At 41.3% G+C, this 24,626-nt stretch overlaps 1 long non-coding RNA gene across 1 annotated transcript; it reads right to left on the bottom strand.

Moving 5' to 3' along the window:
• Positions 1-735: 735 nt before the first annotated feature.
• On the bottom strand, positions 736-20,298 carry LOC143809077 (uncharacterized). The gene is made up of 3 exons (XR_013222062.1): positions 20,172-20,298; positions 16,240-16,352; positions 736-858 (listed from the first exon to the last, which is right to left on the bottom strand). It is a non-coding gene; the product is annotated as an uncharacterized LOC143809077 (long non-coding RNA).
• Between the last annotated feature and the right edge of the window lie 4,328 nt (positions 20,299-24,626).

The raw sequence follows: 24,626 nt of genomic DNA, 5'->3' as shown, positions 1-24,626 counted from the left end.
GGAATGTCAAAATATTGCTAATTTCTGTTTACGTCTTGGTTTAATTGCTGCCATTCTTGATGATGATTTTAATTACTTACAGATGTTCGAGGGCTGAACTCATTTAGCTGATACCTAGTTTTCCTTCTCTAATGTTTTTTTTTTCCTTCCAGTATATTTTACACAGCAATTGCAAGGTTCTTTAATTAAAAAAATGTGCCTTTTGTCTCGGAATTACGCGGAACACACTGGTGCGGTACTGCGCAACGCCTTTAGGCTTATGACCAATTAATAAGCTATTTTAAGCCACTTCCTTGCAGTACCGTGATATGTAACAAAATTGGGCAACAGAACAATAATTTGTCTTCAATTTGGAAAATAGAGCGAGGGACAATAAGGTCACATATCTATTCAAAAAGACAGCTGTAGCCTACGAGATTTCTGTTTAATAATAATAATAGCCTGGTTATAGCAAACCACACCATGGCTAAAATGTGAAAAGGCCTTTTCTGATAAGCTAAAGAGATTAAGAGAAATCAGGCAGATTCTGAAAGAGAATGGTGTGTAAATGAGAGGTTTTATCTAACTCAATCTGGCAGCTCCATTTTTGTTATGGGAAAAATATCTGTATTATTTACTAAGGAGATTAAGACTGAATTGGAAGAGAGGCCGGTTGTTGTGTGGAGATACAGATAAGATAAGGGAACTTTACCTTCCCGCACAAGGCCAAATGCAAGACACACAGGGATGTTATCAGGCTGAGAGCCCTGGCTGCCATATTAAAGGACCAGTTTTATTCAGACTGAGAATTTTTTTTCTCCGAACTAAAATGCCTTTGCTTTCGCTGCTATATCCAGATCATAAAAGTGAGTTTCCATTCTGAAAAAAAAATAGCAAATATCATACAATGGAAAGCAATATAACTCTGGGTATTATATAATAGAAACAACATCAGAATGTTAACAATTTCCAGTAAAAAAACAAACAAACAAATTGGGAATCTATCATCAAATTCTGATGCTTTTCTTCTATATTTTTTAATTGTTTAGTGTTTGCTTTTCATTTTTTCTTTTAATTTTTTTTAATAAAGCAAAAATTAGTTAAAAAGCTATTCATATTTTTTACATTTATTGCTATGGATATGGATGGTGTGAGGCAGTGAGGGGGAACATATGCGAGGGTCGATCCCTAGGATGCGGACGGAGTCCTATTAAACCCGCTGGAGTGCCTTGTATTCACAGCAGAATGCCTGTTAATCACAAGGCAAAATAAAAGAAAGAGAGGATTGGGTCCAAATAGTTGACCCAGTCAGATTTTTAGGAAAACTCATCAAGGGCTTTTATTTTTAGAGGAATTTACAGGTTTGGTAGTGGGGCGAATCCCTCTCTCCACTCCGGGTTTTGGAAGTGGCTCGGTGGCTGCCATTTCATTTAAATATGTCAGTTTTGACTTGGGTGTGTCAGTTTAGAGTTTGCAAGCTGCAGAGCAGGAGGCTCTGTGCACCCAGGCCTTTGTGGAGCTAACATTGGAACTTCAAAGTGGCTGATACACCCAAGAAACACGACGGTGCAATTTCCCACGGCAATAGGTTTTGAACACGGACTGTATTTGTGGAAACTCTGCTGTGATCCTAAGGATATCACTCCTGGTATGTGAGCCTGAGAATAAAGACACTGTTTATGTTGATCTTTTTGTGGTCCCTGCCTATCTGTCGCACTGCACCATCCCTGCTGCACTGCAGTGAATTTATGGATATGACATAAATGCATTGATCTTCATCTACAGGTGCTTCTCACAAAATTAGAATATCATAAAAAGTTAATTTATTTCAGTTCTTCAATACAAAAAGTGAAACTCATATATTATATAGAGTCATTACAAACAGAGTGATCTATTTCAAGAGTTTATTTCTACTATCGATGGCCTACTGAAATGTATGTTCAGTAAATGCACGGAGGTGATCAGACTGTGGCACTGCTGAGGTGCTATGGAAGCCCAGGTTGCTTTGATAACAGCCTTCAGCTCGTCTGCATTGTTGGGTCTGGTGTCTCTCATCTTCCTCTTGACAATACTCCATAGATTCTCTATGGGGTTAAGGTCAGATGAGTTTGCTGGCCAATCAAGCACAGTGATACTGCTGTTTGTAAACCAGGTATTGGTACTCTTGGCAGTGTGGACAGGTGCCAAGTCCTACTGGAAAATTCAATCTCCATCTCCAAAACGCTTGTCGGCAGAGTGAAGCATGAAATGCTCTAAAATTTCCTGGTGGACGACTGTGCTGACTTTGTTCTTGATAAAACACAGTGGACCTACACCAGCAGATGACATGGCTCCCCAAACCATCACTGATTGTGGAAACTTCACACTAGACCTCAAGCAACTTGGATTGTGGCCTCTCCACTCTTCCACCAGACTCTGAGACCTTGATTTCCAAATGAAATGCAAAATTTACTTTCATCTGAAAACAACACCTTAGACCACTGAGCAATAGTCCAGTCCTTTTTCTCCATAGCCCATGTCCTGGATACGTCTGTTTGTAATGACTCTATATAATATATGAGATTCACTTTTTGTATTGTAGAACTGAAATAAATGAACTTTTTGATGATATTCTAATTTTGTGAGAAGCAACTGTACCTACCTTAAAGGACCATGTATCGGGCTCCATCACCCTCTGCTGTCAGTGGAGAGGTGGCCGTGCATGAAGGACTCGCTCTACTTGCTCGGCAATTTTTGGATTTCCCAAATAATCAATGAAAACAGTTACACTCGGCCGCCAGCCACCTCTTTACTGGTAGAATCTGGACAATAGGGTCTTTCTCGTGAGACAGATGTGGTCCCCAGTAGTGAAACCCTTGTCTATTACACATTTATGACATATTCTGTGTACAATATATGAGTAATTATATATTGCCAAATTTAGTGTTTTCTCTCCCTCTACAGTGAATAATGGCCACTGAAACAGCAAAAGAAAAGTTATCCTACCTCTCAATATTTTATAGTGGAACGATGCATGGACCAATGTCTTCATTGATAGTTGGCCAAGAAGTAAGATCTTTGATTAGGAAAGATCTTGGTACCGTGTTAGCCAGTAGATAGAAAAATGTTTATAATTGAGAGTCCTCAGTGGTTGATACCTTTTAATGGCTAACTGAAAAAAGATGGTAACAAATTGCAATTTGTTACCATCTTTTTTCAGTTAGCCATTAAAAGGTATCAACCACTGAGGACTCTCAATTCTAAACATTCTTCTTTGATTAGACATTAATCATTGGCATATCCAATCAGTTAGCTCTTAAAGAGCTATAAAAATAATTTTCCTTTAACAGAGCCATCTGCATTAAAGGTTATAAAAGTTTGAATACTATCCCATTGAAATTGAGGGCACAGGACCACCACTCTTGTGACTTTTGGGGATTGGAGCTGTCACACTTTTATCCGCTATACTATGGATAAAGGTTATTATTATCTATTATTATAGCGCCATTTATACCATGGCGCTTTACATATGAAAAGTGGTATACATAATAAAAAACAAGTACAATAATCTTGAACGATACATGTTGTGAATTTGGATTCTGGGCTCCCCCGGTGGCTACTGGTGGAATTGAACTGGTGTCTTCATCTTCTCTGTTCACCTGTTCCCATCAAGATGTGGGAGTCGCTATATAACCTTGCTGCTCTGTTAGTTTCTTGCCGGTCAACAATGTTATCAGAAGCCTCTCTGTGCTTGTTCCTGCTCCTAGACAACTACTAGATAAGTTGGACTCTTGTCCATGTTTGTTTTTGCATTTTTGTTCCAGTTCACAGCTGTAGTTTCGTTACTGTGTCTGGAAAGCTCTTGTGAACAGGAATTGCCACTCTGGTGTTATGAGTTAATGCCAGAGTTTTAAAGTAATTTCTGGATGGTGTTTTGATTAGGGTTTTTAGCTGACCATGAAAGTGTCCTTTCTGTCTTCTGCTATGTAGTAAGTGGACCTCAAATTTGCTAAACCTATTTTCATACTACGTTTGTTGTTTCATCTTAATTCACCGCCAATACATGTGGGGGGCCTCTGTCTCCTTTTGGGGTATTTCTCTAGAGGTGAGCTAGGACTAATATTTTCCTCTGCTAGCATTATTTAGTCCTCCGGCTGGTGCTGGGCATCTTGAATCAACGTAGGCATGCTACCCGGCCACTGCTAGTTGTGTGTTAGGTTTAGTTCATGGTCAGCTCAGTTCCCATCTTCCAAGAGCTTGTTCCTATATATGCTTATGCTATGATCTCTTGCCATTGAGATCATGACAGTGGCTATTCAGATCGATAGGCGTTTGCGGGAGTGCAAACCAGTGCACCATCTGGCGGTGTCCACTGAGAAATCGCCAGAGAGTATGCAGTGTGATAGAATTCTGTCCCGAAGCGAGCGGCAGAATTTTAGACGGAAAAATGGGTTGTGTTTCTATTGTGGTGATTCTACTCATGTTATATCAGCATGCTCTAAGCGCACTAAAAAACTTGGTAAATCTGTTTCCATTTGCACCTTACCGTCTAAGTTTATTCTATCTGTGACCCTGATTTGCTCTTTGTCATCTATTACCACGGACGCCTATGTCGACTCTGGCGTCGCTTTGAGTCTTATGGATTGGTCCTTTGCCAAACGCTGTGGGTATGATTTAGAGCCTTTGGAGACTCCTATTCCTCTGAAGGGGATTGACTCCACCCCATTGGCTAATAATAAACCACAATACTGGACACAAGTAACTATGCGTATTAATCCGGGTCACCAGGAGATTATTCGCTTTCTGGTGCTGTATAATCTACATGATGATTTGGTGCTAGGATTGCCTTGGCTGCAATCTCACAACCCAGTCCTCGACTGGAGAGCTATGTCTGTGTTGAGCTGGGGATGTAAGGGGGCTCATGGGGATGTACCTGTGGTTTCCATTTCATCATCTATTCCCTCTGAAATTCCTGAGTTCCTGTCTGACTATCGTGACGTCTTTGAAGAATCCAAGCTTGGTTCGTTACCTCCGCACCGAGAGTGCGATTGTGCCATAGATTTAATCCCGGGTAGTAAATACCCAAAGGGTCGTTTATTTAATCTGTCTGTGCCTGAACATGCTGCTATGCGTGAATATATAAAGGAGTCCTTGGAAAAGGGACATATTCGTCCATCGTCATCTCCCTTAGGAGCCGGTTTTTTCTTTGTGTCAAAAAAAGACGGCTCTTTGAGACCATGTATTGATTATCGGCTTTTGAATAAAATCACTGTTAAATATCAATACCCATTGCCGTTGCTGACTGATTTGTTTGCTCGCATAAAGGGGGCCAAGTGGTTCTCTAAGATTGACCTTCGTGGGGCGTATAATTTGGTGCGAATCAGGCAGGGGGATGAGTGGAAAACCGCATTTAATACGCCCGAGGGCCACTTTGAGTATTTAGTGATGCCTTTTGGTCTTTCTAATGCTCCGTCAGTTTTCCAGTCCTTTATGCATGATATTTTTCGCGATTATTTGGATAAATTTATGATTGTGTATCTGGATGATATTCTGATTTTTTCGGATGACTGGGACTCTCATGTCCAGCAAGTCAGGAGGGTTTTTCAGGTTTTGCGGTCTAATTCTTTGTGTGTGAAGGGTTCTAAGTGTGTTTTTGGGGTACAGAGGATTTCCTTTTTGGGATATATTTTTTCCCCCTCTTCCATTGAAATGGATCCTGTCAAGGTTCAAGCTATTTGTGATTGGACGCAGCCCTCTTCTCTTAAGAGTCTTCAGAAATTTTTGGGCTTTGCTAACTTTTATCGTCGATTTATTGCTGGTTTTTCGGATATTGCTAAGCCATTGACCGATTTGACTAAGAAGGGTGCTGATGTTGCTGATTGGTCCCCTGATGCTGTGGAGGCCTTTCGGGAGCTTAAGCGCCGTTTTTCCTCTGCCCCTGTGTTGCGTCAGCCTGATGTTGCTCTACCTTTTCAGGTTGAGGTCGACGCTTCTGAGATCGGAGCTGGGGCAGTGTTGTCGCAGAAAAGTTCTGACTGCTCCGTGATGAGGCCTTGTGCCTTCTTTTCCCGTAAATTTTCGCCCGCTGAGCGGAATTATGATGTTGGGAATCGGGAGCTTTTGGCCATGAAGTGGGCTTTTGAGGAGTGGCGCCATTGGCTTGAGGGGGCCAGACATCAGGTGGTGGTATTGACTGACCACAAAAATTTGATTTATCTTGAGACCGCCAGGCGCCTGAATCCTAGACAGGCGCGCTGGTCATTATTTTTCTCTCGGTTTAATTTTGTGGTGTCATACCTACCGGGTTCTAAGAATGTTAAGGCGGATGCCCTTTCTAGGAGTTTTGAGCCTGACTCACCTGGTAACTCTGAGCCCACAGGTATCCTTAAGGATGGAGTGGTATTGTCAGCCGTTTCTCCAGACCTGCGGCGGGCCTTGCAGGAGTTTCAGGCGGATAGACCTGATCGTTGCCCACCTGATAAACTGTTTGTTCCTGATGATTGGACCAGTAGAGTCATCTCTGAGGTTCATTCTTCTGCGTTGGCAGGTCATCCTGGCATTTTTGGTACCAGGGATTTGGTGGCAAGGTCCTTCTGGTGGCCTTCCCTGTCACGAGATGTGCGAGGCTTTGTGCAGTCTTGTGACGTTTGTGCTCGGGCCAAGCCTTGTTGTTCTCGGGCTAGTGGATTGTTGTTGCCCTTGCCTATTCCTAAGAGGCCTTGGACGCACATCTCGATGGATTTTATTTCAGATCTGCCTGTTTCTCAGAAGATGTCTGTCATCTGGGTGGTGTGTGACCGTTTCTCTAAGATGGTCCATTTGGTTCCTCTGCCCAAGTTGCCTTCTTCTTCCGAGTTGGTTCCTCTGTTTTTTCAAAATGTTGTTCGTTTGCATGGTATTCCTGAGAATATCGTTTCTGACAGAGGGACCCAATTCGTGTCTAGATTTTGGCGGGCATTCTGTGCTAGGATGGGCATAGATTTATCTTTTTCGTCCGCTTTCCATCCTCAGACGAATGGCCAGACCGAGCGGATTAATCAGACCCTGGAGACATATCTGAGGTGTTTTGTGTCTGCTGACCAGGATGATTGGGTTGCTTTTTTGCCATTGGCGGAGTTCGCTCTCAATAATCGGGCCAGCTCTGCCACTTTGGTGTCCCCGTTTTTCTGTAATTCGGGGTTTCATCCTCGATTTTCCTCTGGTCAGGTGGAATCTTCGGATTGTCCTGGAGTGGATGCTGTGGTGGAGAGATTGCATCAGATCTGGGGGCAGGTGGTGGACAATTTGAGGTTGTCCCAGGAGAAGACTCAGCTTTTTGCCAACCGCCACCGTCGTGTTGGTCCTCGGCTTTGTGTTGGGGATTTGGTGTGGTTGTCTTCTCGTTTTGTCCCTATGAGGGTCTCTTCTCCTAAGTTTAAGCCTCGGTTCATTGGCCCGTATAAGATATTGGAGATTCTTAACCCTGTTTCCTTCCGTTTGGACCTCCCTGCATCCTTTTCTATTCATAACGTTTTTCATCGGTCATTATTGCGCAGGTATGAGGTACCGGTTGTGCCTTCCGTTGAGCCTCCTGCTCCGGTGTTGGTTGAGGGTGAGTTGGAGTACGTTGTGGAGAAAATCTTAGACTCTCGTGTTTCCAGACGGAGACTCCAGTATCTGGTCAAGTGGAAGGGATACGGCCAGGAGGATAATTCTTGGGTGAATGCATCTGATGTTCATGCCTCTGATCTGGTTCGTGCCTTTCATAGGGCCCATCCTGATCGCCCTGGTGGTTCTGGTGAGGGTTCGGTGCCCCCTCCTTGAGGGGGGGGTACTGTTGTGAATTTGGATTCTGGGCTCCCCCGGTGGCTACTGGTGGAATTGAACTGGTGTCTTCATCTTCTCTGTTCACCTGTTCCCATCAAGATGTGGGAGTCGCTATATAACCTTGCTGCTCTGTTAGTTTCTTGCCGGTCAACAATGTTATCAGAAGCCTCTCTGTGCTTGTTCCTGCTCCTAGACAACTACTAGATAAGTTGGACTCTTGTCCATGTTTGTTTTTGCATTTTTGTTCCAGTTCACAGCTGTAGTTTCGTTACTGTGTCTGGAAAGCTCTTGTGAACAGGAATTGCCACTCTGGTGTTATGAGTTAATGCCAGAGTTTTAAAGTAATTTCTGGATGGTGTTTTGATTAGGGTTTTTAGCTGACCATGAAAGTGTCCTTTCTGTCTTCTGCTATGTAGTAAGTGGACCTCAAATTTGCTAAACCTATTTTCATACTACGTTTGTTGTTTCATCTTAATTCACCGCCAATACATGTGGGGGGCCTCTGTCTCCTTTTGGGGTATTTCTCTAGAGGTGAGCTAGGACTAATATTTTCCTCTGCTAGCATTATTTAGTCCTCTGGCTGGTGCTGGGCATCTTGAATCAACGTAGGCATGCTACCCGGCCACTGCTAGTTGTGTGTTAGGTTTAGTTCATGGTCAGCTCAGTTCCCATCTTCCAAGAGCTTGTTCCTATATATGCTTATGCTATGATCTCTTGCCATTGAGATCATGACAGATACAAGTCAGTGACTAGTACAGGAGGAGAGAGGACCCTGCCTGTGAAGGCTCACAATCTACAAGGGATGGCTGACAATTCAGTAGGTGAGGGTAGAGCTGGGCATGCAGCAGTATGATAGAACAATGATTACTGTAGGTTGTAGACTTATTGGAAGAGGTAGGTCTTCAGGTTCCTTTTGAAGGTTTCCACGGTAGGCGGGAGTCTGATATGTTAAGGTAGAGAGTTCCAGAGTAGGGGGGATACACAGAAAAAATCTTTTATGCGATTGTGGGAAGAGAAGATAAGAGGGGAGTAGAGAAGGAGATCTTGTGAGGATTGGAGGTTGCGTGCAGGTAAATACCGGGAGACGAGGTCACAGATCTATGAAGGAGACAGGCTGTTGATGGCTTGGTATGTCATAGTTAGAGTTTTAAACTGGAGTCTCTGGGCAATGGGGAGCCAGTGAAGGGATTGACAGTGGGGAGAAGCTGGGGAATAGCGGGGGGACAGGTGGATTAGGCAGGCAGCAGAGTTTAGGATAGATTGGCGCGGGTGTAATAGTAAGGGAGGCCACAGAGCAGAAGGTTGCAGTAGTTGAGGCGGGAGATGATTAGGGCATAGACTAGAGTTTTTGCAGATTCTTGATTAAGTATTGCATGGATCCAGGAAATATTTTTCAGTTTGAGTTAGCAGGAAGTGGAAAGGGCTTGGATATGTAGTTTGTAAGAGAGTTCAGAGTCCAGGGTTATGTCGATGCAACAAGCTTGCTGGACTGGGGAGAGTGAGCAGCTTTGACTTTGATGGAATGGTCTGTTGGGGTGGTTGAGTGAGATGGGAAAAGATGATGAATTCTGTTTTGTCCATGTTAAGTTTTAATAAATTAGCAGAGAAGAAGGAACAGCAGACAGATATTGTGGGACTCTGGCTAGTAAGGAGATTATATCGGGTCCAGAGAGGTAGATCAGCATAGCGGTGATGGTAAAAGCTGTCAGAGTCTATGAGCTGTCCCAGGCTGAAGGTGTAAATGGAGAAGAGCAGGGGCCTGAGAACTGAACCTTGGGTTACACTGACAGATAGGGGGCAAGATGAGGAGGTGGTGTGAGTGGGAGATGATGAATGTCTGGTCTGTTAGGTATGAAGAGATGCAAGATAGGGCCAGGTGTGTGATGCTAAGGCATGCAAAGAATCTGTAGTTAGAGGGAATGGTCAATTGTGTCAAAAAGAGAGAACAGAGTAGTGTCACTTGGATTTAGCAGTTAGTAGGTCATTGGTGACTTTAGTCAGGGCAGTTTCAGTGGAGTGATGCCGTCAGAAGCAAATGGTCAAGTAGGGAGCAGGAGGAGAGGTGGAAGGACAGTTCAAGATGGGCTTGCTGTTCCAGTAGTTTTGAGGCATAGAAGAGAAGTGATAGAGGGCGATAGCTGGACACAGAGGATGAGTCAAGAGAGGTTCATTCACACTGCACAATTATCATGATCAAGTGTTTCCAAGAATGCTCGTTTCACAAAAATCATGTAGTCTAAGCTAAGCTGCCAATATCCCAAACGTACAAGCAAAGCGCCCAAAAGGCATTGCTCTCGCATCACATCAACTTGTGTAAATAAGATCTGTGCTACCGAGAGCAATGTAAGCCAATGTGCGTTGGCTGATTAATTACAGAATCAGATGGTGGTCATTTAGTGCCGCCAGTCATTAGTCGTAAATGTACTTTAAAGTGGCTGTCGGAGACTTTAACATCGGTGGGGGTGCGACACCCCAAACCTATGCCTATCAGCTAAGGATAGGCCATCAATATTAAAGCTCCGGACAACCCGTCTGTGCTGTGGTTGTGGGACAAGCTCTTAAGGTAAAATTTGTTTTCTAAAGAAGAAACTGTCTGAGCATGATAGTGTGTATATACACATAAATGTGTGTATATATATGTACATGCCACATATTTATTTTTTTTCTAATTCTAACCCTTCATTACTAGTTTTAGTTATCATTACAGCTTCACAACCATATGCCGCTCTTATCAGTTTATATGCCGCCAATACATGCTGCAATAATTGAAGCACTGTCAGGCAATTGTCCTGATATTGTAGTTTGTGGCTGTCACAGAGACCATTGATTGAAAGTGCCAGAGTTAAATGGTGTAAAAACTGGATCATCATCCAGACGGATCCTTAGACAACACTTGTTAATCAGTTCAAAAGAACTTCACCTATCATTTGTAATGTTGGCAGCTGGATATTCATAAGGAGCTTCACTGCTGCGATGATGGAGACAATCTCTTTTTTTTGGGCAGAATTTCTTTAGGTCAATGGAAATGAATGTATTTGTATCATGTATTACATTATGTTCTGTTCTGTTATATTGAATTTTGCACTATATCTATTTATTTTTGGAATTATGTTCCATTACAATTGTTAATCAGCAGATCATTTTCTACGTGGGCAATGATGAGTAAAATGACATTATTAGTGACAAAACCTTATGCCTGATCTAACATCCAGAAAAATCTTTAATAAAATAAATCTTTCACTTAAAAAAAAGACAAATTTAGTCTTAAAAGGGATTGTAAAACCTCTATATGTAAGCATATGAATGTAGGTGGGACTCTTCAGGGTGATTGACAGTTCTGATCCAAGATCCTGTGCCATGCTTGTCCTATTCTACCAGACATCGCTGTTATAAAAGACAAAGAAACATAACTGGATACAAACCATTAATAGGTGTCTTTCACAATTAGGTATCCATAATTATCAGTTTGTCTATTGTTCATCCACGTTTGTTTAGTTTTTTGTTAAAATGTTGATATTTTTTATTGTTTTTACAATGTACCTGATGTTATAGATGGATTAAATGCTTACCTGCAAAGTTAGCAAAAACAGAACTTGACCGTTTAAAAGCAATTAATGGACTTCAGTGGTTAATAAACATGAGCCAAACAGATTCATTGGAACTTTCTGTTTGTGCAGGTATATGCCATGAGCTAAAGGGCTCTTTCAGATGTCAGTGTGTCTGGTACGAGTGGTGACAGTTTTCACACATATCGGAGACACTTACACATGTAGACCCATTCAAGTGAATGGGTCTGTGCACATGTGAGTGTGCTTCCAGGGACCACGTGTCATTGGGTAAAACACGCTAACATGTCCGATTTTTAACAGCAGCACGGGTCACCAAACGTTCAGCACTAATGCACACTGATGACACACGGTTGTCATCAATGTGACACGTACCGGCTCCCGGCAATCAGCGGTACTGTTGGAGCTGTTCCCAGGCACTGGGTGCTGAAGGCAGCAGTCATCATTTTCACCTGCTAACGCTACGATCAGCGGTAGCAGTGGAGAATGTTGAGAGTTGGATTCAACTGATAATAGCCTGCACTATAAATAAATAAATTAAATTAACGGCATGAGTTCCCCTGTATTTTTGATAACCAGCCAGGAAAAACCGTCAGCTGCAGGCCGCAACCCTCACCTGTCAGCTTCAGCAATACATTTTTTTAAATAAATAATTTAAAAAAAACAACGTGGGGTCCCCCCATTTTTGATAACCAGCCTTGCTGAAGCAGACAGCTGGGAGATGGTATTTTCAGGCTGGTAAGGGGCCATGGATATTCCCCCCCAACCTAGAAACAGCAGCCCGCAGTCACCCAAAAAAGACACATTTATTAGATGTGCTAATTCTGGCGCTTTGCCCAGTTCTTATAATTTGCCCAGTGGCGGTGGTAAGCGGGGTTCATATTTCCGGAGTTAATGTCACCTTTGTATTGTCTGGTGACATCAAGCCCACGGATTAGAAATGGAGAAGCGTCTATAAGACACCTATCCATTACTAAGTCTATGGTTGTATTGTAAATAAACACACAGCCAGAATAAAGTCTTTTACTTTAAATAAAAATAAAACACACTTTTCCATTTTTAATTAAAAATAACAAACACAGTTATACTCACCTAACTTCTATTCCACAGAAGCCCTCGTCCTCCTGTAATAAAGCAAGAATAAAAAACAACCATATCCCTCACTTGCCTGACGTTCTGTCCCACACCGTATTCCATGTCTGGGGATAAACAGTTTTCAGCCTGAGCAGTGACAAGATGCAACAGTCAAGGCTGAGACCAACTGATGAATGAGATGCTGCGATTTGCCTCACTAGGTTACCCTCCCCTGATGAAGCTGGCTTGACCAGCGAAACGTGTGGTGATTAATCTCTGGCATTCCTTTATACTGACTTGGATCTCACATTATGAGTTTGACAATTAATACCAGAGTTATACTTTATCCTACAGAGTATATAACATTATATTATTATATTATTGACCAATAACCAGGTTCTTTATTATTACTATTTTCATTAAAATCAATACAACAGAAACACCTGAGAATCCCACCCTCATATAAAATTTAAATAAAAGACTATATATACAGTATGTGTATACATATAGTGATTACACAGGTGCTCTGTGAAAGTGAGTGAGGACCACTCAGATAATAGGGAACCAAGAGAAAATACCCAAGACAGTTGACTACCAGGAAATAAGAGACCAGGAATATTCTAATAAAATTACCTTTATTTCACAAAATTGGCAAACAGTAGTACTACATAAAAAGTATGTGCACGTATTAGGATTATAAATAAAAAAATATACAAAAAAGTAAAAATGTATGTATAGATCCAATACTATAAATGGCGGACCAAAGGAATTGGACACATATAAAACAATAATTAGTTAAAAAATATACATGATCTCATACAGGGCCCCAAAACAACTGATTCAAAAATACATATAAAAAAATATGTAAAATATATTTATATAAGGAAAGCCACAAAGGTGACCACAAATAATAGTGATTCACATCATCAAAAATGTATATCTAGGGAAGTGAAAAATAAAAACTGCCAAAAGAAATAATCAGAATAAACATGTGGGGAGAGCTCACTCTCCAATAGAAACGATTTAAAGTGCAAGATGCAAAAACAAAAGAGAGGCTAATGTAGCACATTAAGTGCTTTAGGTGCAACAAGTGAAAATGCAGAATCAATAGAAGGGGCTGTATACCTTTAATGGTCCGCCGGTTCCTAATAACTCCCACACTCCTACGCGCGCTTCGGAATTAATTCCTTCGTCATTCCCCTTTGACCAAGTTTCCTGTGCCTTTGTAGCTCACACATCCTCAAAATATCAGTGATCCACATCTGTGCTTTACAGTCGAAATGGTGTTCCTTTCATCATAGGCCTTGTTGACCTCTCTCCAAATGGTTGTGGCCAAAAAGTTCAATTTTGGTCTTATCACTCCAAATTATCCTGTTCCAGAAGTTTGGAGGCTTGTCTCTGTGCTGTTTTCCATATTGTAGATTAAATACTTTGTGGCATTTGTGTAGTAATGGCTTTCTTCTGGTGACTCGATCATGCAGCCCATTTTTCTTTAAGTGCCTCCTTATTGGGCATCTTGAAACAGCCACACCACTAGTTTTCAGAGAGTCCTGTACTTCAGCTGATGTTATTTGTTGGTTTTTCTTTACATCCCGAACAATTTTCCTGGCAGTTGTGGACGACATTTTTGTTGGTCTACCTGACCGTGGTTTTGTTTTTACAGAGCCCCTGATTTTCCATTTGTTAATCACAGTTTGAACGCTGGTGACTTTCATTAACCCTTGAATCTGCCCTGTCATTCAAACCGCACATCCAAGCTCTGTCCACCTCCTGTCGCCTCCAGCTCAAAAATATCTCCAGAATCCGTCCTTTCCTCAACCCCCAATCTACTAAAATGCTTGTGCATGCCCTCATCATCTCCCGCCTTGACTACTGCAACATCCTTTTCTGCGGCCTCCCTGCTAACACCCTTGCACCTCTCCAGTCCATCCTTAACTCTGCTGCCCGACTAATTCATCTCTCTACTCGCTACTCCTCCACTTCCCCCTCTGAAAATCTCTTCACTGGCTCCCATTCCCTCAGCGTATCCAGTTCAAATTACTAATACTGACCTACAAAGCCATCCATAACCTGTCTCCTCCATATATCTCTGAACTAATCTCCCGATATCTTCCCTCACGTAATCTTTGATCCTCCCAAGACCTCCTTCCCTCCTCCACACTTATTCGCTCCTCATCCAACCACCTCCAAGACTTCTCCAGAATATCCCCATCCTCTGGAATGCTCTGCCCCAACACGTCCGACTATCAACCACATTCGGATCCTTCAGACGGAACCTGAAAACCCATCTCTTCAGGAAAGCCTACAGCCTGCAATGCCTCCTCACCACTACCGGAGCTACCGCCTCTCCAACACCGGAGCTCCTTCAACCCTCAACCTAATGTCTCCTTCCCCATAATCCTGTAGAATGTAAGCCTGCAAGGGCAGGGTCCTCGCCCCTCTGTATCAGTCTGTCATTGTTAATTTGTTTACTGTAAATGATATCTGTAACTTGTATGCAACCCCTTCTCATGTACAGCACCATGGAATCAATGGTGCTATATAAATAAATGATAATAATAATAATCAATTCCTTGGATATCTTTTTGTATCCCTTTCCTGTTTTAGACAATTCAACTACCTTTACCCTTAGATCCGTTGACAATTCTTTTGCTTTCCCCATGACTCACAATCCAGAAACGTCAGTAGCTGGATGAAAGATGCAAGAGTCTGTCTGAATCCCAGAAACTCACTCAGCTTTTATGCACACCCACTGATTACAAGCACAGGTCACAGGTGAGGATGTTACCTTTAGTAGCCATTCAAACCCATTTGTGTCAACTTCTGTGCATGTTATCAGGCCACAATCACCGGGGTATGTGAACTTTTGATCAGGGTCATTTGGATGTTTTGGGTTGTCATTATGATTTAAAAAGAGAAAACACAGTAGTTTGACAATAAATGGCTTCACCCAACCACTAACCATGAGTGGAGAAAAAGTTTTGGTGTTATTATTCATATTCTCTGAAAAAAGGCCAAGAAAGCAAAAATTCTGCTGGAGTATGTAAACTTTTGAGCACAACTGTGTGTATATATTAATATATTAAAAATTAAGAATAATATGTATGAAAAATATAAAATATTTGTAACTGCCGTGTGAAAATATTTGCAATGTTCACACTGGCCACTGGGGTATTTTTTCAGACTCCAACTTCCTGTTGGTTCAGGAAATGTACATTAACCACAATGAACAGAGTCTGACACTATCTTTCTTGGACGCTTAAAAAAGAAGCATCTAATGATCGTGTGCAAAGGTCATTAAGTGAAGCTGAACTGTGACATAATCTATTGTGATTGGTGGATCCTGTATCATCAACTATGTAAAGAGGTGCTGTCATTGTAATCCTGCCTCTGATGATAATGAGACTGCTGAAGACCCTTCCTTAAAGGACAGGAAGTATGAGTCTAAAGAAGTCTGAAATTGGCAAGTTTAATCATTTTTTTCTGAAAAATTATGGTATAAAAAAGATATTACCATTTTTTTTTAAATATACGAGTAACACACAAATCTGATTTAAATAATAGGTCATTTTTTTTTAAATTATAGCTTCCCTTGAATTATTTTTAATGTTTTGGTAAATTGGGTGTATTTTTCTGAACTCTGTTGAGCTCAGAAAGGTACAGTAAAATAAGTGACAGACGTGCCATGGAGATAAATATGTAGTAAATAGGTGAAGTCCATCTATAGCATTTATCTGTAAATATCTTGAGATTCCTACTAAGCACCAGCCAGTCACAGAGTATCAGACTGTCCTGATTCCTTGGCTCTATAAGCCAGTCTGAGCATGTATGTTACCTCACTGTAGAGATCAGCGGGGGGATTAGTGCAAAATGTCAACATGAACCATGTTTCAAGGGCTATAAGTGATGTTGAAGGGAAACTCGGGATCACAACTTGATCTGCAGCATCTATGGAACATGAAAGACAATCATGATGAAACAGCATTAGCAGCAGAAGTCTTAGGATAAAACTGTTCCTCTATCCTACAATAAGTAACTATTTCTGCTGAAATAATAATGACAATATTTTCCAAAAAATAAACAAAAATCTCAAGATTTGTGAATTTTCCACCAACGTTTAGCAAGAAGAGTAAAGTTACAAACAAAATAAATATGTAAAGTGTTAAAAAAAACTAATAAACGGGGATATGAAATATAGCTTAGGTCATATTGATGCCATAGAGTTACATGTAATATTACATATAAGAAAAGTATGTCCTGTTTTTAGCTCAAGGATTTGTGAAGTCAGACCTGAAGCCAGACTTTATAAAGAAGAAAAAATATGAAGGATAAGGCATGCTTTCTGTGAAGAAGATTTTCATTTCTTATTAAGAACATTTTAATCCTTAAGGAGGTTGTCTGAGATATTTCAAAAATTGGCCAGGAGAAGGGAATGTGTTAAAGGGAATCTGTCAGTAGGATGAAACATTGGTGGACATTGGTCATTCCTGTGACCTATAGGAAGTTGAATAAAATTATATCTTGATATTTGCAATTCCATGTTTTATTCAAGAGTAACCCAAATTTTTCTTAATATGTAAATGAGCAGTTAAGATCTATGGGTCGGACATAGATCTCCCTGAGAATCTGCCTCCAGAGCTTATTTTTAGTGAAAAGGGGAGTTACCAGTGTGAGACATGTAATGACTGACAGTCTTTTCTGCTGATCTACATGTCTTACATTCGTAACAACTCCTTTTTGCTTAAAATAAGCTCTGGAGGCAGATTCTCAGGGAGATCTATGTCCGACCGTAATATCAGCTCATTTATATATTAAAAAATGTAGATTAAGTAAGGCATCAGATCACACATATAAAGGTATGATTTTCTTAAAGCTTCAATAGCTTACATTACCATAAGGATGGTTGTGGAGAGTTGATCCTACTGACAGATTCTCTTTAAATTAATAAAAGTACTTGCTTAACACCCCACTGGTATAGTTGACCCACTCTATAATTTTGGTGGTCGCCACCGATCCTGCAGTATTGATGTCACATCAGTCATTCATGTGGCTGTGGCAGTCAATCAGTGGCCACAGCAGTCATGCTGGCATGTATAACTCCTGTGAGCTGAGTGAAGTCAATGTAACGTGGTGCAGGGCAGTAGCTGTGGGCGAGGTACTCGTCTTCCAAGCCTCAGCATGCTACTGTATGTGTGGCTGCTATTACCTAGGCGATATGTCTCTGCAGACTGCATGGTGCCCCTATATCGGGCAGGCCAGGTCCAGATGTTAAAGAACGAATTGAGGGATACAAAAGTCCAGCATTAAACCTGTTTTTACTGAATATGAACTGGAAAATAACTATGTAGATCAGATAATAGTCATGTTTCATCACAAAGGTTTGTCTTGATTTAAGCAGGCATGGACACTTCTCAGTTACAGTTAATAACACTTCGTTTCTTTTGCACTTCACAGTTTTGCGTCTCATGTTTCTCTCCATCACGTTTCCTTGGTCCTTAGGACATATTATCTGATGTCCTTGGGTCTAACCTCTTCACACACAACTAGTGATGAGAGAGTATACTCATTGCACGCTCGGGTGGTCTCCGAGTATTTGTTAGTGCTCGGAGATTTAGTTTTCGGGGCCACAGCTGCATGATTTGTGACTGCTAGACAGCTTGAATACATATGGGGATTCCCTAACAACCAGGGACCCCCCACATGTACTCAGGCTGGCTAGCAGTTGTAAATCATGCAGCTGCGTCAACAAAAACTAAATCTCCGAGCAGTCATGAACACTCGAAGACCACCTGAGCGTTCTCGGGAAGACCAGAGCAACGAGTACACTCGCTCATCACACAACACACTATGACATGTCAGTCTGCCAGCTGTCAAACTTGGGTTCTAACTAACTCATTGTCAGAAAGTCATCTTCTGTCTCCTCACATAGCCCCTTCCATTCTGGGCTAGTCCCAATTATTAATGCTACCTATACTCCAACTATGTGCACACAAATTGCTAAACAGACAAAATCACATTTATAACAGAAGTGCAATATATTATATAGCAACACATATCTCTCTAAGGGGTGTGAGCAGTACCTCCACTTCCTTACATCAATATACCTGATTCGATCCTTTCATTCTCAAGAGAGATAAGCCACTGGTAGATGAACACTACCTTCTGGTCATTGAGAACACATGCATGGGTATGAAATATTGTAAAGAATAACCACTGACCGATCTAACATTCAGTCTACAGAAGTCTAAGGCTAGGTTCACATTGCGTTAGGGCAATCCGTTTAGCGCTAGCGCTAGCGGATTGCGCTAACGCAATGTTTATTTAGGGGCCACGTTCAGGGGTCGCGTTAACGTCCCCGCTCTCGCAGATCCCCGATCTGCGAGAGCGGGGAACGGACCTCGGGCGCGCCGCGGACGCTGCTTGCAGCGTCGAGGCGCCTCACAGAAGAACGGCACATCACTAGCGCGAGCCGAAAAAGGCACGCGCTAGTGATGCGCTGCAGGCGAAATTTACATTGCTGTCAATGGGTGCGATAACGGACCCGTTGCACGGCGTTAATTGCGACATTTTCGCCGTGCAACGCTGTCCGTTAGCGATCACCCACTAACGCAATGTGAACCTAGCCTAAGGTGGGTGACCAGCCTTTAGGAGGACTTAGATAGTTCTTCTGCTCCAATGCCTAATGAGCAGAGATATGCCTGAAGGCAATAACATCCATTTTTTTTCTCGTATTAAGTAGTTATTTTTGTGCCTGGCTTGCTTTGTTTTGTTCCAAACTGACTTAGACTCCACCTCATTGGAGTAGCAGTTGCACATTATGAGATGAATTATGGATGAAGAAAACTTTCTCATCATTTGCTCAAGCCAACTCTAGGCTAATTACCAGGATTTCAGTACAAAGTGATATTAAAACTCTGTACAACCTCCAATGTGTACAGGGCCAATATACGGTAACATTAGCTCTATAGTATGCCTCAGATCATGCAATGCGCTACAAGATGTCAGATCATAGAGGAATTCTTCCTTAGGAATTTTACGTCCAGGGGTATATTTACATAATATGGTCGCTATTCTGAGACACCATACGGCAGCACCATTGGTGTCTATAGAGTTCTTGGCAAGGTCAATGCCCTAGGCAGATAAAGAAAGTTGTGTTCCCTCAACTCTGGAATGAAAGAGCAGCCCGCAACGCATGAGGCACTGCACAAAATTCTTCCTTGCAAGTTGTCCATTTAACACACAGCATATACAACCGCATTGATTACACCCCAAAATTAATATATTGCACATTTATAATAATAAAGCAGGATACAGAATACTGTACACTGTATAATATGGTGCTATGTGAGTGTTTTTTGAAGGTGAAAAGCTCACATTTTTATTGATGACATTCGGCTTGTATGTGATGTTCTAATCTTCTTGCATTTCTATTTTCTTCTTGTTTACTAATCGTGTTAATTAATTTTATATCTTGATACATTGAACTATAATAGACTCGGAGATACCAGATACTGATAAATGGGTGAATGCAACTTCTATAAAAAAAAATTTTTTCCTATATTTTTAAAAGCTTTATTTTTGCATTTGTATTTTTTAGTCTTCTTAGGTTAGTTAAACCTGCCATCATCTGATCGCTTATATTGCAATATGACATAGGACATATATACTGCAATATGACATGCAACATTTTTGACACATGGTAAGGTTTAGTAACAGTGTTTAGTAAGTACAGAATGTTATTTATATGCACTACTGCTTTTTACTTACCTCTTTTTTCTTCCCGGCACGCTACATGAAAGTGAGGGACCTGGCTGGGTGTGGATTTCTCCTGTCATGGCGATATGTCTCTGCAGACCAAATGGTGCCGTTGCATTCGGCTGGCCATGACTGGATGCTATGGAGATTAGTGAGGGAAACCACAGTTCAAAAATACACTTCTTTTTACTGAAGAATAGTAGAAATACGTTTCTTTAAAAACAAGCGGTATCATCACACACATGTTTTCTTTCCTAGAAACACTCTATCTTCCTCGGTTACTTCCTCTACTCTTTGCACAGCCCAGCAGACTACTTCAGAATCTTCCCTTGTTCTCAATAATGTTACTACAGTCCAGTAAGGAACAGTCCTTAACTCTAACTCTAACCCTCATCCCTTTCTCTGTAGGAGAATTTTCTGAGCCAATATGGCGGCTACTCAGCTTCTTTTTCTACTGATGCCTCTGGACTACCACATGGTGCATTTTCCCTTCATCTCTCTTCACTTTCCATTTTTGTTTCATTATCTTTCTAGCAGATAACTCCTTACAGACCTGCTTGACTTCCTGCCCCAGGCCCCAATACTTCTCCCTTCGCTTTCTCACTATTTCTGTCCCAACTCCAGACTGCTTCTCACTTTTCTTCCAATTGTCTCTTCTCTACAGGGTCTTACTACCTGGCACCTTTCTCTCCCTCTTGCCACAGGGACATCCACTTCATGTTGTTCTAGTAACTAGCCAGAACTGAGGTCTGCTATAGCTGCAAGCTATCTGACGCTCTACCAGGAAGTCTCCCCATATCTTTTCACATAGCCCCCCCCATCCTGGGCTAGTCCCAACTGTTAACTCTGTTGATTCCTACTCACTACCTGTCAGAGGGCAGAACACAGCTTCATCGCATGACAATGCAAAATAGTAAATGTGCAAAACAATGCATTATATCAACACAGATTCTTCAAGGGGTGTGAGCAGCATGTCCACCGCCTTACAGCGAAGACATAAGCAGATCGTTGAGCAGTGTCAATGACCCTGCTTACCTGTCTAGTTGCCCTGTGGCCATCATTGGGCTGTATGCACAGGATCTGGAGGGGATTCAGAGCAACGACATTAATAATGACTTTTTTTAATTGAGCTCCTCAATGTGCTGTGAGGTTGCCTACCTCCGCCTATCCTTCGTCCCAGCCCTGGTTGTTGGCCAACAGTATCAAGCCTAAACCATAGTGTCTTAACATGTGTTTTTATAGATATAGGACAGTTCTAGGAAGAAAATACATTCACTACAATCCTTCTCCTCAACTCATTACATAAACCCCTAAGAGTTCTCAGTAGTAACCACTGAGAACTGATTTATCAAAGCATAAAAATTAGTTACTAAAGTAAAAATCAAGAGTCATTTTCAGTTCATCTTAGAAACTTTTCTGCTCCTATTTGGGTGATGTATACCAAAATGACAATGCAGTGACTTAGTGACTTAATATATTGGAATATTTGTGATTGACTAGACAAAAAAGTGGAGGGGAGTGCATCAAAACATTCTTACTTGTTGATGTCTTGGAAATGTGGCGTACATGAGCAGAAAACACATTTTTCTGTATCATTCTCCGCTATGTTTTCTATTCTGACCAACGCAAACATTATGTTTGCAAACAAAGAGGAGCTAGACTTTAGAACATATGCTTCTGACTCGTTCTAAGAAGGTAACAAAGGATATATTCTATTTTCTTGTTGACCTTTGGAAAATGAATGGCATAAGAAGCATTAATTATTTCAGTTGCTATTGTGTCTGCTCTGCAGAAGACTTGTAAGAGCCCTTTAGGCAGACTCTGCAGCCTTCAGCAGATTAAAATCACCAGCCTTCCCATCAAGCGTTGGAGCAGCGAGCCCTTCACATTAATGGGGTCAGGGGGGATGTTGATGAATACATTGCACCTTACATCCAAACTACAGCAAAATCATATTCACTCAATCCCTAGAATATTCATCATCAAAAGGCTAGTCTGGTCATCTGGTCAAAAAAAGCACAAACAAGAATAATTCAAGAATAATTCATCTAACGCTAAAGCTACATATCAGATATATTTAGGGTTCCAGGGAGATTTAAAGCAGATCTGTTAGTAGATTTCACAATACAAACTTTATACACTTTCTTGCAAAAACGAATCATTTGCATGCTTTGCAGCCATATAGCTCTCTAAGACCTGATGAGCCCAGTCTACTTTTAAAATTTTTGTAAGTATAGCTGTTCAATCCTGTATAATCCTGATTTTAAGACAGGCACTTGAATTGGTCATATCAAATCAAATAGATATTGTTTAACCCCTTAGTGACAGAGCCAATTTTGCACTTAACCCCTTCACCCTCAAGGGTGGTTTGCACGTTAATGACCAGGCCAATTTTTACAATTCTGACCACTGTCCCTTTATGAGGTTATAACTCTGGAACGCTTCAACGGATCTTGGCGATTCTGACATTGTTTTCTCGTGACATATTGTACTTCATGATAGTGGTAAAATTTCTTCGATATAACTTGCATTTATTTGTTAAAAAAACGGATATTTGGCGAAAATTTTGAAAATTTCGCAATTTTCCAACTTTGAATTTTTATGCCCTTAAATCACAGACATATGTCACGCAAAATACTTAATAAGTAACATTTCCCACATGTCTACTTTACATCAGCACAATTTTTGAACCAAATTTTTTTTTTGTTATTGAGTTATAAGGGTTAAAAATTGACCAGCAATTTCTCATTTTTACAACACCATTTTTTTTCAGGGACCACATCTCATTTGAAGTCATTTTGAGGGGTCTATATGACAGAAAATACCCAAGTGTGACACCATTCTAAAAACTGCACCCCTCAAGGTGCTCAAAACCACATTCAAGAAATTTATTAACCCTTCAGGTGTTTCACAGGAATTTTTGGAATGTTTGAAAAAAAGTTAAATGTTCATTTTTATTTACACAAAATTTATTTCAGCTCCAATTTGTTTTATTTTACCAAGGGTAACAGGAGAAAATGGACCCCCAAAGTTGTTGTACAATTTGTCCTGAGTACGCTCATACCCCATATGTGGGGGCAAACCACTGTTTGGGCGCACCGCAGAGCTCGGAAGGAAAGGAGCGCCATTTGACTTTTCAATGCAAAATTGACTGGAATTGACATGGGATGCCACGTTGTGTTCGGAGAGCCCCTGATGTGCCTAAACATTGAAACCCCCCACAACTGACACCATTTTGGAAAGTAGACCCCCTAAGGAACTTATCTAGATGTGTGGTGAGCACTTTGACCCAACAAGTGCTTCACAGAAGTTTATAATGCAGAGCCGTAAAAATAAAAAATCATACTTTTTCACAAAAATGATTTTTCGCCCCCATTTTTTTATTTTCCCAAGGGTACGAAAAGAAATTAGACCACAAAAGTTGTTGTGCAATTTGTCCTGAGTACGACGATACCCCATATGTGGGGGTAAACCACTGTTTGGGCACATAGCAGAGCTCGGAAGGGAAGGAGCGCTATTTTACTTTTCAATGCAAAATTGACTGGAATTAAGATGGGACGCCATGTTGCGTTTGGAGAGCCCCTGATGTGCCTAAACATTAAAACCCCCCACAAGTGACACCATTTTGGAAAGTAGACTCCCTAAGGAACTTATCTAGATGTGTTTTGAGAGCTTTGAACCCCCAAGTGTTTCACTACAGTTTATAACGCAGAGCCGTGAAAATAAAAATTCCTCTTTTTTTTCACAGAAATGATTTTTTAGCTCCCAGCTTTGTATTTTTACAAGGGTAACATAATAAATTGGACCCCAAAAGTTGTTGTCCAATTTGTCCTGAGTACGCTGATACCCCATATGTGGGGGGGAACCACTGTTTGGGCGCATGACAGAGCTCGGAAGGGAAGGAGCGCCATTTGGAATGCAGACTTAAATGGATTGGTCTGCAGGCGTCACGTTGCATTTGCAGAGCCCCTGATATACCCAAACAGTAGAAACCCCCCACAAGTGACCCCAAATTGGAAACTAGACCTCCTAAGGAACTTATCTAGATGTGTTGTGAGAACTTTGAACCCCCAAGTGTTTCACTACAGTTTATAACGCAGAGCCGTGAAAATAAAAATTCCTCTTTTTTTTCACAGAAATGATTTTTAGCCCCCAGCTTTGTATTTTTACAAGGGTAACATAATAAATTGGACCCCAAAAGTTGTTGTCCAATTTGTCCTGAGTATGCTGATACCCCATATGTGGGGGGGAAGCACTGTTTGGGCGCATGACAGAGCTCGGAAGGGAAGGAGCGCCATTTGGAATGCAGACTTAGATGGATTGGTCTGCAGGCGTCACGTTGCATTTGCAGAGCCCCTGATGTACCTAAACAGTAGAAACCCCCCACAAGTGACCCCATATTGGAAATTAGACCCCCGAAGGAACTTATCTAGATGTGTTGTGAAAACTTTAAACCCCCAATTTTTT

This window comes from Ranitomeya variabilis, chromosome 2, assembly GCF_051348905.1.
Source record: "Ranitomeya variabilis isolate aRanVar5 chromosome 2, aRanVar5.hap1, whole genome shotgun sequence".
NCBI classification, from domain to species: Eukaryota; Metazoa; Chordata; class Amphibia; order Anura; family Dendrobatidae; genus Ranitomeya; species Ranitomeya variabilis.
This window is presented reverse-complemented; position numbering and strand designations above follow the sequence as displayed.